Here is a 15,064-nt window from a genome sequence, read left to right on the forward strand (position 1 = left end):
GCTGGCTAGCCAGGTAAGTTTCAGGTTAGTTTGCACCAATCCTAGGTTTTAGGTACCACGTAAGTGGCTTGGCTTTTAGCGGCATTCATTGCCATAGTAACTTACACTCCAAGGCTAACCTGCTCTGGGGCAGGTTATGTTCTGGGTTAGAGATCTCAAACTGAAGCTGGACCAATCAGATGTGAGAGAAGTGACACATGTCTGACACAAAGTCACTCCAGTTAATCTTGCTCCAAATTAAAGGTCACTATTGCTAAAAAAGTCATTTTATGATTTATATAATTATTGTGATTCATATTAATATTATTTATCTTTTACACACAAGCAATTTTAGTTTAACAGTTATTTATCAATTATAATTTTTTTATTTTAAATAAATATTTATGTATACAGATCATATAATATAAATAATTTATATATTATAATATTTAAATATTTAATATTTAATTAAAATTAAATATTTTAATTTAAAAAATAAAAAATCTGACCTTACATGTTCGAGTCTCTATCACTATATATTTTCAAATGTATAATCTAAGTTAACAAATTTCACTTGTCACTGCACTGATAGAGCAAGATTAATTATTTTACTTGTCCTCCTTTATTTTTCATATGACGTTTAAATTTGTCATATTCTTCAATCTCTTAACCTTTAGCATAACCTTTAGCCTTTACTTTTGAATGTCACTGGGTCTTTCTTTGAGAAGTAAATCAAACTTTGCTTTGTGTTGCGAGGCTCGTGATTGGCTGTTCGCCAGTGATGTCACACATTCATGTGCACACGCTCCACAAACTCAGGATCAAAGCCTGAGTTGACAAAGAAAGTTGATGAACAGCATCATGGTACCAACAAAGCCGGATTGGAGAGGTTTGGTTTTGTCAACTCAAAACTAATCCTGTAACTCTGAATTTGTTCAGCTACCATCATGGTACAGGCCCCTGGACATTATCCTTAATCACCACATCAGCTCCTGAACACATCTGATCACAAACAGATGGACTGCAGGTGCATTGTGTTAGCACTCGTTAGCTTGTCATTAGCGTTTTCATTTGAACCTATAGTTGTTGTCTTTTCTTTTCTCCTCTCCTCTCTCTCGCTCCAGTTTTTCACAAGTTCATCAAACAACTGTAGTAAGAATATTTCATTAAGCACGGTGAGTAATGGCTTCTCCTGCTATTGTTATTTGCACCTCTTGCCACAGAGGGATTCACATGTGATAAATGCAGGGAAATAGTTAGGCTGACAGAGAAGATTTCAGAATTAGAGACACGCATCCAAACTTTAATTGAGGACAGTAAGAATGTTAGGGCTCTAGATATGGCTTTGGATGCGTCTAGCTCAGGGATTCCTGTACATTGTTCGGTTCCGGAAACAGAGCCCCAGCAGCAGGGCAACTGGGTGACGGTGAGGCAGCGTAGTCGTGGGTCAAAACACCACTCCTCTGTTCCGATTAAAACATTAAACAGTTTCTCCCCACTCAGTGATGCACCCACTGAGAAACCTGATGAAAGTGCTCTAGTTATTGGTGGTTCTATTGTATGGAACATGAATATAGAGACACCAGCCACCATAGTCAAATGTTTACCGGGAGCCAGAGCGCCTGATATCTTGGCAAATTTAAAAGTGCCGGTTAATGCTAAACGTAACTACAGTAAGATTGTTATTCATGCCGGCGCTAATGATGTTCGACTTTGCCAGTCGGAGATCACTAAAAATAACATTAAAGAGGTGTGTGAACTTGCAAGCACGATGTCAGACACTGTAATATGCTCTGGTCCCCTCCCTGCTTACCGTGGTGATGAGATGCATAGCAGATTGTCATCACTCAATGGCTAGATGTCTAAGTGGTGCCCACAGAATAACATAGGTTTCATAGACAATTGGACGAGCTTTTGGGGCAGACCTGACCTGTTGAAAATAGATGGTTAAACCTGGTTATACCTGGCTTAAACCTGATGATTACATTGTTTTAAATGAGTCCACCCCCCAAGATTACTGTTATAAACATGAACCATGTCTAAAAGCAAAGGGGGAGGTGTTGCTTCAATTTATAACAACGTTTTCTGGATTTCTCAGAGGGCAGACTTCAAGTATAAATCATTTGAAATAATGGTGCTTCATATAACATTATCCAGAGAAACAAATGTTAATGATAAATCCCCTGTGATGTTTGTACTGGCTACTGTATACAGGCCACCAGGGCACCATACAGACTTTATTAAAGAGTTTGCTGATTTTACATCCGAGTTAGTTCTGGCTGCAGATAAAGTTTCAATAGTTAGTGATTTTAACATCCATGCTGATAATGAAAAAGATGCATTGGGATCAGCATTTATAGACATTCTGAACTCTATTGGGGTTAGACAACACGTTTCAGGACCTACTCATTGTCGAAATCATACTCTAGATTTAATACTGTCACATGGAATTGATGTTGATAGTGTTGAAATTATGCAGCCAAGTGATGATATCTCAGATCATTATTTAGTTCTGTGCAAACTTCATATAGCCAAAATTGTAAATTTTACTTCTTGTTACAAGTATGGAAGAACCATCACTTCTAACACAAAAGACTGCTTTTTAAGTAATCTTGAGCATACTCGCACCCTAAAGAGAGCAGCCCGAAAAATGGAGCGCAGCTCGAGGAAAACGAAACTAGAGTTATTTCGTATTGTTTGGCAGGAAAGTAACCGATCCTACAAAGAAGCATTAAAAACTGCTAGATCCGATTACTTTTCTTCTCTTTTAGAAGAAAACAAACACAATCCAGTGTATTTATTCAATACAGTGGCTAAATTAACGAAAAATAAAGCCTCAACAAGTGTTGACATTTCCCAACATCACAGCAGTAATGACTTTATGAGGTGCTTTAAAAGAGGTGCTTCCAGAAGTCTTAGATCCTCTTCTGACTATTATTAATTCCTCATTGTCATTAGGATATGTCCCCAAAACCTTCAAACTGGCTGTTATTAAGCCTCTCATAAAAAAAAAACTACAACTTGACCCCAAAGAACTAGTTAATTATAGACCAATCTCGAATCTCCCTTTTCTGTCCAAGATACTAGAAAAGGTGGTATCCTCACAATTATATTCCTTCTTAGAGAAAAATGGTATATGTGAGGATTTCCAGTCAGGATTTAGACCGTATCATAGTACTGAGACTGCTCTCCTTAGAGTTACAAATGATCTGCTCTTATCATCTGATCGTGGGTGTATCTCTCTATTAGTTTTATTGGATCTTAGTGCTGCGTTTGACACAATTGACCACAACATTCTTTTGCATAGACTTGAACACTTTGTTGGCATTAATGGAAGTGCATTAGCATGGTTTAAATCTTACTTATATGACCACCATCAGTTCGTAGCAGTGAATGAAGATGTATCATATCGATCACAAGTGCAGTATGGAGTACCTCAAGGCTCAGTACTAGGGCTGCTACTCTTCACGCTTTGTATGTTACCTTTGGGAGATATCATCAGGAAACATGGTGTTAGCTTTCACTGTTATGCTGATGATACTCCGATCTATATTTCTTCGCAGCCCGGTGAAACACACCAATTTGAAAAACTAATGGATTGCATAGTCGATATAAAAAACTGGATGACAAGTAATGTCTTACTGCTAAATTCTGAAAAAACAGAGGTGTTAATTATAGGACCTAAAAACTCTGCTTGTAATAACCTAGAACACTGTCTAAGAATTGATGGTTGCTCTGTCAATTCTTCGTCATCAGTTAGGAACCTAGGTGTGCTATTTGATCGCAATCTTTCCTTAGAAAGCCACGTTTCTAGCATTTGTAAAACTGCATTTTTCCATCTCAAAAATATATCTAAATTACGGCCTATGCTCTCAATGTCAAATGCAGAAATGTTAATCCATGCATTTATGACCTCAAGGTTAGATTATTGTAATGCTTTATTGGGTGGTTGTTCTGCAAGCTTAGTAAACAAACTACAGCTAGTCCAAAATGCAGCAGCAAGAGTTCTTACTAGAACCAGGAAGTATGACCATATTAGCCCGGTCCTGTCAACACTGCACTGGCTCCCTATCAAACATCGTATAGATTTTAAAATACTGCTTATTACTTATAAAGCCCTGAATGGTTTAGCACCTCAGTATTTGAATGAGCTCCTTTTACATTATAATCCTCTATAATCCTTTTCCTATTTGGCGCCTAAACTCTGGAATAACCTACCTAACATTGTTCGGGAGGCAGACACACTCTTGCAGTTTAAATCTAGATTAAAGACCCATCTCTTTAACCTGGAATACACATAACTTACTAATATGCTTTTAATATCCAAATCCGTTAAAGGATTTTTAGGCTGCATTAATTAGGTAAACCGGAACCGGAAACACTTCCCATAGCACCCGATGTACTTGCTACATCATTAGAAGAATGGCATCTACGCTAATATTTGTCTGTTTCTCTCTTATTCCGAGGTCACCGTAGCCACCAGATCCAGTCTGTGTCCAGATCAGAGGGTCACTGCAGTCACCCGGATCCAGTACGTATCCAGACCAGATGCTGGATCAGCACCTAGAAAGGACCTCTACATCCCTGAAAGACAGTGGAGACCAGGACAACTAGAGCCCCAGATACAGATCCCCTGTAAAGACCTTGTCTCAGAGGAGCACCAGGACAAGACCACAGGAAACAGATGATTCTTCTGCATAATCTGACTTTGCTGCAGCCTGGAATTGAACTACTGGTTTCGTCTGGTCAGAGGAGAACTGGCCCCCCAACTGAGCCTGGTTTCTCCCAAGGTTTTTTTCTCCATTCTGTCACCGATGGAGTTTCGGTTCCTTGCCGCTGTTGCCTCTGGCTTGCTTAGTTGGGGACACTTCATCTACAGCGATATCGTTGACTTGATTGCAAATAAATGCACAGACACTATTTAAACTGAACAGAGATGACATCACTGAATTAAATGATGAACTGCCTTTAACTATCATTTTGCATTATTGAGACACTGTTTTCCAAATGAATGTTGTTCAGTTGCTTTGACGCAATGTATTTTGTTTAAAGCGCTATATAAATAAAGGTGATTGATTGATTGACAAGAATATAAAAAATTACCTTATACATGAAATGTATGAGGCCGTGCAAAATTAAAAATATTTTGTAAAAAAAGTCTCTGTGTGACACAGATGCAGATCAAACATTTATCGAGTGAAATTGTTGTCATTAAATGTCATGATTCTGCCTTCATGTCCTGATTTTTCTCTAGTCTTGAGGCAGGATCATGACAGACCCGTGTTTTGTGTACAAGCACATGGCCTTGTCTTTGGGCCATGTGCTTGTGTTGTCTCGTTCCCTTGCCCCGCCCCCCTTGTTACCCTAGTTTTTGTCTTCATTGATTTACCTGTTCCACCTGTTGTGTTCATTAGTAGCCTCCCTTTATAACCTCGTGTGTTTCTCTGTCCCTTTGTCGGTTCATTGTTTAATATTGTCAAACGTTGTTTAAGATTGTCTACTGTTGCTACCTGTTGTCATATTTTGTCAAGTCTTGTCTAAGTAGTTGTTTGATCCTGTTTTAGTCATAGTCTAGTTAAGTGCAGTGTTAGTCTAGTTTAGTCTTCCTTCGTCTGTCTAGCCCTTGTTTTGCCCCCTCGTGCATTTTGTTTTCTGTTTTGTCTCCAATAAATCCTTGTGAGAGCATTCTGTCTGCTTTTGGATTCATCCTCCTCCACCCACATGACAATTAAAGTGCAGCATCAGTGCAGGATTGAGACACAGATCTGAGAGAATAGTGATGGAGTCTGTGATGATGATGATGATGAAGATGATCTGTTTGCAGCTGCTGGTGTCTCAGAGGTCTGGTGTTTGTTCTTGAGAACATCTGAAGGGTTTTGATATTAGAATCTCACCTCAGCTTTAACTCGGAACAACTCTTTTCATGCTCATCTAGATCACATTAGACTAGAATTCACAAACATATTCAGATATTCTCATTGTTTTGGATTTATAGTTAATATGATCAAAATAAAACATCAATTAAACAGTCACTTATCTGTAAATATTGAATTCATGACAGCAGAAAGCCAGTCTGATGAATCTCTTTATGACAAGAGTGTAAAGCTGATATCTAGCATATGCTCCATAATAAACAAATACTTACATTCTGGATTTATTCTATCCATACTGTTCCATCTCTGTCTGCTTTTCTCTGGAGATCCACTGGTTTGTGTCTCATTTCTGGCCTCTATTTTTCTAGTTCTCTTGTTTTTTGCTGTTCTGTGGATTCTCATGTTCCAGCAGTTTTCTGTATGTGTTTTCCTTTCTACACTCCATTTATATCTATTATCACACAAAGTCAACATTTTTAAAGTGATATAACATACGTATGATGTGAATTCAAATCAAATCCTTACCAATCAGCTGCACCAACTCAGTGTGATTAGAAGATGAATTAAAATTAGAATATTCCTATTAAATAAATAAATAAATGCTGCATGTGAAGTATTTTGTACAGTTTTCTCTTCTCACCTCATGTTTGATCCTGTTTGATTGGTTAGAATTACACTTTACATCTCCATCTGGATTGAGAGACACTGAAAAACATTTGGTATAAAACTTCAGGTGTACATTTTCAAAAGTCTTATTACAAAACTCCATTGTGATTACACTTGATGTCACCCTGTTTCAAAACTGATCTCCTGTTTTTATTACAGTTACATTACACACATTTTAACTCCACATAACCATTGTTTCAAAATAAGAGATTATTGTTATATTTAATGAGATCATTTGTTTCAAACACTGTTATCCATATCAGAAATTGCTACAGGAATTATAGCTATGGAATTTATGTCCATAGAAATCTGTAGATGTGTCGAATGATTAATTGAGTACAATCAGCTGAATTAAATAATAGACAAGTGCATTAAACTGAATGAGAAACATTTCTGTAAATGAAATGTTTGTACTGTATAGATAAAACACGTCTTTTCTATAGTGAAAAGGATCATTTGGTGATTATGTGTTTTGAACTCTTGTACAATTGAAAACATGTAGAAATTTTGAAAAATGTGCACTTCTGATGATCTGTTGTAATATTAGTGCTAAAAGTTTGGAAATGTAACAGTTACATGTACAAACTGAACCAAAAGTAATTAAACAAACTGTATCTGAACTGATGCTAAAATTCAGATCCTGTACACAGATAACAGATAACATGAACTCAACAAAAAGAAAATGAAACATTTCAAAAATTAAAACGTATTTATACGAGACTTGAAATCCTAAGTTTATAAACTCATTCTGAATATATATTATAACAACCAGCATGTAATATATGCATAAAATATATAATCACAGAGGGGTTAAAGATGAAAGTGTGCATTATCTTGTGATGAGCCGGAAAGAGAGAATCTCCTCTGCTTGGGTGGGTGGGGGGAGTGCATGTACAGTTCTCTCTCCACCTTCAATACCACGACTTAGGTGCCCTTGAGCAAGGCATCGAACCCCCAACTGCTCCCCGGGCGCCGCAGCATAAATGGCTGCCCACTGCTCCGGGTGTGTGCTCACAGTGTGTGTGTGTTCACTGCTCTGTGTGTGTGTTCACAGTGTGTGTGTGTTCACTGCTCTGTGTGTGTGCATTTCGGATGGGTTAAATGCAGAGCACAAATTCTGAGTATGGGTCACCATACTTGGCTGAATGTCACTTCACTTCAAATGTCACTTCACTTGTGTGACTCTGAGATCTGTGTGAAACAGGACACACAATGTTTAAACACCCACATGATGTGTGTATCATCTCTGTCTGCAGTCCACACCTTCATCTGGCACTGGATTTAGTCAGACTGGTTTAATCGGCTGTGTTGTTCACACACTGTTGATATCATGGGCTTATTTCACAAATGATAAAGTAATTACCTTACAGGTACCAGAGATTATAACACTGGGAAGATACTTTCTTGGAATAGCTGTGTTTTGGACTAACTGTAATTAGTTTATTGAAAGTAGTTAGTTACAATGATCCAGCTGTGAAGTCGTCTTTATTGTTAATGTGGTAGTTTATTATCATCAGCATAACTGATGGAAAAACATATTTGACACACAATAATGCCTTACATGTAAACTGTCTGATAGTATTGTTCATCAGCTCCTCCTCTAAAGCCTGTTTTACTTATTTGTTCAAGGAGCTTATTATGTATAGTTAACACCTATTGATGCTGTAATGAGTTTGATCCAGATGTAGACACACCAGATGTCCACCCCCGCTGCTACTGCTTTCATATCCATATTATTTCACTACTACTCACATATTTAGTTTGGGATTGTTTCACTGATGGGTGTTTGAGACATTCCTGGCTTAACACTGTATTATAATCACTCAACTGAGTCTCGTATACTCATCTTGAAGGTTTATACATCTTTTCTCCACTTTACAGTAAATATGTTAGCCAACATGAACTAACAACGAACTTGGGCAACTTAGTACCTTTAGCCTACATCATTTTTTAATACTAAATGTTCATTTTAACATTTACTAATACATTTTTATAATCAAAAGTTGTAGTTGACATGAATTAACACTGAACAACTGTAAGATTAATACATGCTAAAAAAATATATACATTGCGTATTATTAGTGCAGACAGCAACTCCTCCTTGAATTAAAATGATGAACATTGTTCCCAGTGTGTCGTGTGTATTATTGTACTGTATTATAGTGTGAAAGATGTGAAATTCTAGTGGTCTCCCAACATGTTTTTCAGTTACTGATACAGATATTGTTGATCCAGTGCTAAGAAGCGATAGATCGCATAATGATGGCATATAAATAACTGAAATATATATTTTTTGCAAACAGTTAAATAGCCAAATATCAGCCGATTTTATTAGTCTGTCATGATTTCTTACAGTCCCATAGTCTTATACCCAAGACGTTTTACACAGTAACCTTGATCTTTCTTTTCTACAGTCTGTGCAGTATTTTCTTATTTTGTGTCCTGCTCTAGCATCATATTTGTGCTTCATATGCATTTGTTCAGCTTTATTGTAGTGTGTCTGTTTTTGTTCTGAGTATTAAATCTACATCTCAAACTGATCAAAACAGATCACACACTCCGTATCTTGTCCTGAACGGAGGTGTAACTAGTACAGTTTAGTTTCCTTTATTTCATTTCACAGGGACGATGCACAACAGAGGTTTTGTGCCAGAGTTCACTATGAAGGGTTTCCCTGCACAACACGAGTCTCTTCTGCACAGCAGTGCATTGATTGCTACAGTCTTTTCTAGTTTGTTGTTCTATTTTAGAGTCTGTATATTTAAACATGTAACTTTGCTTGTTTTAAAGGCTCTGAGAATCTTTCCTCTTAGCACTGATCCTGTTGGAAGCTGAAGTCATTGTAAATTTCATTATATAAAAGTTCAAGTTAAATCAGGCATTTTTTTATCAGTTTTATAAAATACTTTTTTTTCTTTAAGAATAAGAGGTTAAACTAAATTTTTGTTGCTTTTAAAACATGGGCAAAAGATCTTGTGTTCTTTAACCTATAGTTTTCCATGACAATGAAATGCTTTGCAATAAGACTAAATGTGAATAGATTTTGTAATAATTTTTTTTTTAACCTCATTGTAAGTGAAATTAGGAATTGATATCAACTGGAATCAATTAAATTCAAATGTTACTCACCATTTCCCATATTTTACTGTCATCTTTCTATTCACACTGTTTTAATCCCACATTCCTTTTATCAAACCTTTCACTTACCCTTCTTTGCTTTTGCCATTTTCAAGAACATTCCTATAATCTTAATATCACAGGTTGTATAACTTGAAGTATAGTTTCTTCCTTGTGTTCTTTATCAAACCGCTAAAAATCATAGTTTTCTGAGCTGTTGTGAAATGTTAACACCTCACAGGACTTTATTATTATTTTTTACCTCTAGGCAGAGTTCTTCAGATGGACTGAGGAGGGCAGCAGTACACCTTTTATGCATCTAGTCTGCCACAAAGCTTAGAAGAAGAAGAAGAAGAAGAAGAAGCAAAGCACAGGCATGTCTAGATGAGATTGATATTGCACCATCAGTGGTGACTCCCTGGTGGTTTCCAATGCCATTTGTTGATTTAAACAGAGATAAAAAGCATCAACATTAACATCCCAATAAATTCATATGTGCAAAAATATGTAAATCAAACATATCATTCAGTATTGCAGATATACACAGATGGACTAAAGACGTAGGCACTGGAAGAACAGCATCTGTAATATATAAATTCAGTATTAAAGTTGCTAGAAGAGTTTCTGATCATGTGTCTGTATATACTTCTGAATTATTAGCTACAGGTCTTGCACTGCAGTGGGTTGAAGAGGTCCAGCCTAACACAGTTGTGGTTTGTACAGATTCGATAGCAGCTTTGACAAGTTTTACAGAGTGGAAAATCAGATGCACAGCAGCACATATTCTGAAATTCTACAGAGTATTTATAGGATAAGGCAGTTAAGGTTATTGGCTTATTTTCATTGGGTGCCAGCTCATGTTGGAGTAGAGGGGAATGAGAGAGTTGATCAGCTTGCAAAGAAGACTCTGGAACAACCACAAGTTGAATTTCAAATTACAATAAGTAAGCTGAAATAAAAAGATTGATATACAGAATATATAGAAGTTGAAAAGAAATGGCAAAAAAGTTGGGAAAATGGAAGAAAAGGGAGGCTATTATTTAAGATCCAGGTGCAGTTGAAACAGTTGAGCATGTTTTATTAATATGTATAGCTATGAAAGGGAAAGATATCAGATTTTCCAAAAACTGGAACTGATTGGAATTAATAGTATATCTCTAAAGACACTTTTATGTTATGTCATGGGTCAATGCAGTCAAGAGTATATGGAGGAGTGTTTAAGTATTTAAAAAAGTATTTAAAATTTTGTATTCATCTATTTATTAAATTTCTTTTAATAATAGTTGAATAATTCATAGCTGAACTGTGTATGTTTCACACTCCAGAGCAGCAGGTTGCGGACATGCACCTTTAACATTGGTTTGCCAATCCGCCAAAAAACTTGAGAGAAGAAGAAGAAGCAGAAGCAGAAGACACAATATTGCACAGCCTCTTGCTTTGAAATTAAATGATTTTATTGATTAATGATTTTGAAAGTACTCGATTACAGAAAAATAAGAAATGCTTACCATGGATAACATTTATAATGTGGAAAAGCATATACAGTGCATGCATAATTATAAGTGAGTCAACATTCTGATCATATTATTAAGCATTTTACAAATTACAAACCACATCAACCACTATTAATTTTGTTTACAAGCATGTATCTAAATTGAACTTTTGTCTTGAAACATGCATGTATCTTTTGTAGCTTCTGAAGGGCAGTACTAAATGAAAACATATATTTAGGCAAAATAAGATAAATGTACACATCTTGATTCCGTTAAAAAGTCTTAAAGGTACCTTAAAGGTACAATTTGTAAGCTATTTGCAATAAAATATCCAAAAACCACTAGGCTAGTGTTATATATTTTGTCCAGCTGATTACTAACAATATCTCTAATGTTTTCAACTACTTGTAAATCATGAGAAAATTCCCATTCTAAACAGACACGGGGCAGTGCAGTCGCCTGTCAGTGACGTTAGTTACTCTTTGTTACTGCCTTTACTGACGTAGAAACCACATGACAACAGTGTCGTGGACAAATGCAGAAGTAGTGTCTAGCGTCCAGCAAACCACTAGCTTGCTTCAAGCAGTTCCTCATTTACTTCTCCTTGCACGTTTTATGGTGGATTGTGTTAATTATTTATGGAACATAATTACTGTTTACCGTCTGCCGCTGGTTCTGTCGACAAGGACAGCTCCCGTAAACGTCAGTGTACGGGCCAACCAAATGACCCGAGAAGAGTTTGGGACAAGAGGAGAGAAAGAGCGAGGATTAATATCGGTGTTGCAGTTTCTAGATGAAGGGAGCTTCGCGACAAACTTCAACTAGAAAGAGAAGCCGATCTCGCTCGTGTTTTTACTTAATTTACTTAATTTGATTTGTATCTTTACAGAAAACGTATGCTATTATAACGATCAACAAGATTAGTATTATGGGGTATACAAGCCAAACGCAGGGCATCACGTCTGATCCATAGTCTGATCAAGTCTTTGCATTGACTTTGTATGTAATCTACTCGTGCAAATCATTGAACTCGCGTTAAATCCATGATTTATCTTTCCGTCTGATTGATGGCCGTTAGCGGTTGGGTAGCGTTAGAAGACAAAAAACCCCATCATTCCACGCTCCTTCTCAGCATCATCAAACCATTCATCAAATAATTGATTGTTATTGTTTTGGTAGTGCACCCTCTAGTGGCAGGTCCTACAACCTGTACCTTTAATGCAATGCGTTTCCTTCTGGAGAAACACTGAGCGTTTTTCACTGTGAATGTTTGAACTTTCTATAATAGTTGCATATGAGCACCTCAGTTGTCCTCCCGTTTGAAAAGATTGATTTCAAAATCATACAGTCATTGTTGGAAAGAGTTCAAATACACAGAAATGCCGAAAAACCAGAACAGCAGGCAGTAACAATAAAATGTGGGGTCTTTGTAGCCCTATAATTCGAATAATTTCCCATTTTTCTTTTTCTACGAATCCTGCTATGATTGGAAAAGTCCAAAAAATATAGTAACACACAACCGTTAAAACTCCAATAAATAAGATGCATACTAAAGCAGTCGTACAAAAAATAAATCAAGAAATGTCAGCTTGGTATATCAGTGGCATAACTTTGCTTTGAAAAGGGGTGGGTACACGACGTAACTTGTTTTACTAGTTTTTTTATTATTATTTCATAACCCAATTAACTTGGGGACTGGGTTTAAAGTTGGAAAAACATAATTTTTGCTTTTCCAAAATACTCTGATGTACCAGGGGCAGCACCAGAGAAAGTTGATGTAATGAGGAGGCTGAGGCTGTGTTCGAATTCATTTGCAGAAGTTTATTAAGGGAAGATCTTACAGACAGAGTCATTAAACCAGGCAGAGGGTCAGTACCGTAATGGCAGTACGATCTTTCAACATGCACAATGGGAATCCAAAAGGCAGAGACGAGTAGGCAGGCAAACAGGTCAAACACTAACATCAGTCCAATCAGGCAGTAAATCCAATGGGGCAATCCAAGAGGCAAGACTTGAAAACAGGCAGAATCATACACAAACAGGCAGTCAGAATAAACTGGCAATACTATCCAAAGTGGGAACACGCTGACTCATGTTAAATACTGTCAAACAGGAAGTGAGTGTAGAAGCAGAGGGAGCGGTGAACAGTCAGTACTCAGGCAAGGGCTCCCTCTGCTGGCATGGTGTTACAGCTCAACATAGGTTTAGGCTGTGATAGATCATTGACAGGGAGCTGGACAATTCAGGGCTCCAGACTTGTTCTTCCCACTGGTCACTGTTTTGCGCACAAGCACATTTTGTACAAATTATTATTTTTTATTTTTTTTTCAGTTTTTTTTGCTACAACATGCTATTAATCAATGCATGCTAATGCACTTTTATCATAGTTTATAGTTTTATGGAAATGAAAGCGGTTAACATTCAAATTATTTTTCATCAGTATTATTATTTGGGATTTTAATTTTGTGAACAGGAGTTTATATTTTGCTATATTATAAGCCTGGCTTCTGATGCTTTCACTTTCGATTTTGTGATCTAGTCAGGTTTTACAATAAAAGATAATATATATATATATATAAATGCCTACATGTCGTAATGTATAGTCATCGCATGTATCAGAATTAGGCTATTTATTTGCTCGCACACGAGCAACTCCGTTTCATCTCGGAGACGCGTTCTGTCTTTGCGCTTGCCAAATTCTGTCGTGTAAATAGCAAATCCGTCATGGCACGAGCGCAACTGGCCGCTTAAAGGGAATAGATGAGACTCTGATTGGTTTATTGCACGTTACGACCAAAAAACAACCATTACTTATTAAGAGAATAGGGACAACCCGTTTAGACCATGCACCCGGGCGCGCCAATCGTTCTTACGTCATTAAAATAGCAAAAGTGGAGTTGGACACGCCCTGAGTGCACCTGCGCCATGCGATTTACAGTTTGTGTTTAGATCGTTAAAATAGGACCCATAGTGTTTCTGAGACATACTTCTGTTTGTTTTCTCCGTTTTCTCTTTCTGAAAGGAGATGATGATCAGTCAAGTGTCGCTCTCTACTGGAGATCAGCAGTATTACAGCTCTGAACAGCACAGCTTAAAGTGAAATCAGGAGTTTAGATATTGCTAGTTCCTGTCATGATCCTGTCTCTTTCTCTGTCTCCCTCTGCTAGTCACTCACACACTCTATTCCCCCATCACTCATGTATCATTACTGTTTTCACTTTCCATTAGGCTCGTTCCTCCCCACCTGTTCCTCATCCCATCTCATTATCTTGGCTCAAGGAAAATGATTGAATTCACTGTAGATGGTTATAGCGCATTCCTGCGCTCACTGATGGTGCGTCATTATTCACAAGGCAAGCCTCCTTTAGGGACTGTTCGTTTTTTATTTAAGGGGCCACCGGAGGAGTTTTGAGATCTGTAGTCAAAAAATACACGACCCTCCCTTCGCCAGCAATAAATTTTTCTATGACCCTCCAAAATGATTGTGAAAAAAGGCATGACCCTCCCCGATAATTTATTGATTACTTCTGGTTTGCGCTTGGCGAAGATGTTCAGATAGCCATTGTATTTTTACAACTATAAACTCCTGCTTTCTCATCTTACTAGGGCTGTAACGATAGACCAAACCTACGATTCGGTTCGTATAACGATTTTGATTTTAGATTTGAAAAAAATCTTGTTTTAGCTAATGCGGTGTGTGAAAGCATCTAAAAGCTGTCACAAAGAACCGTCAAAAGTAATGATTATGAATCAAATATAGCAAGGAGACATTTTAATTGTTTATTAATAAACACATGTTTTCTGTGTCGACCGCTGTCGATGCTGACTCGCAATCTTCGCAGTAGTGAACGCGCCAGAAAGAAATGCACATTTCATATGGAGTAGCCTACATAAGTAGAGAGCAGTCTGTTTTCTTTCGTTTTGAATTGTTCTGTT

General features: G+C 37.2%; 1 long non-coding RNA gene across 2 annotated transcripts; it reads right to left on the minus strand.

Annotated features, from left to right (window-relative positions):
* Positions 1 to 5,736: 5,736 nt before the first annotated feature.
* Positions 5,737 to 6,630, minus strand: LOC132116600 (uncharacterized). Of its 2 annotated transcripts, none has more exons than XR_009425645.1 (3): positions 6,493 to 6,630; positions 6,125 to 6,303; positions 5,737 to 5,910 (listed from the first exon to the last, which is right to left on the minus strand). It is a non-coding gene; the product is annotated as an uncharacterized LOC132116600 (long non-coding RNA). The 2 variants fall into 2 exon arrangements; XR_009425644.1 differs by having other exon boundaries at positions 5,737 to 5,925.
* Positions 6,631 to 15,064: the final 8,434 nt, after the last annotated feature.

The sequence above is a fragment of the Carassius carassius genome, chromosome 36, assembly GCF_963082965.1.
Source record: "Carassius carassius chromosome 36, fCarCar2.1, whole genome shotgun sequence".
NCBI lineage: Eukaryota > Metazoa > Chordata > Actinopteri > Cypriniformes > Cyprinidae > Carassius > Carassius carassius.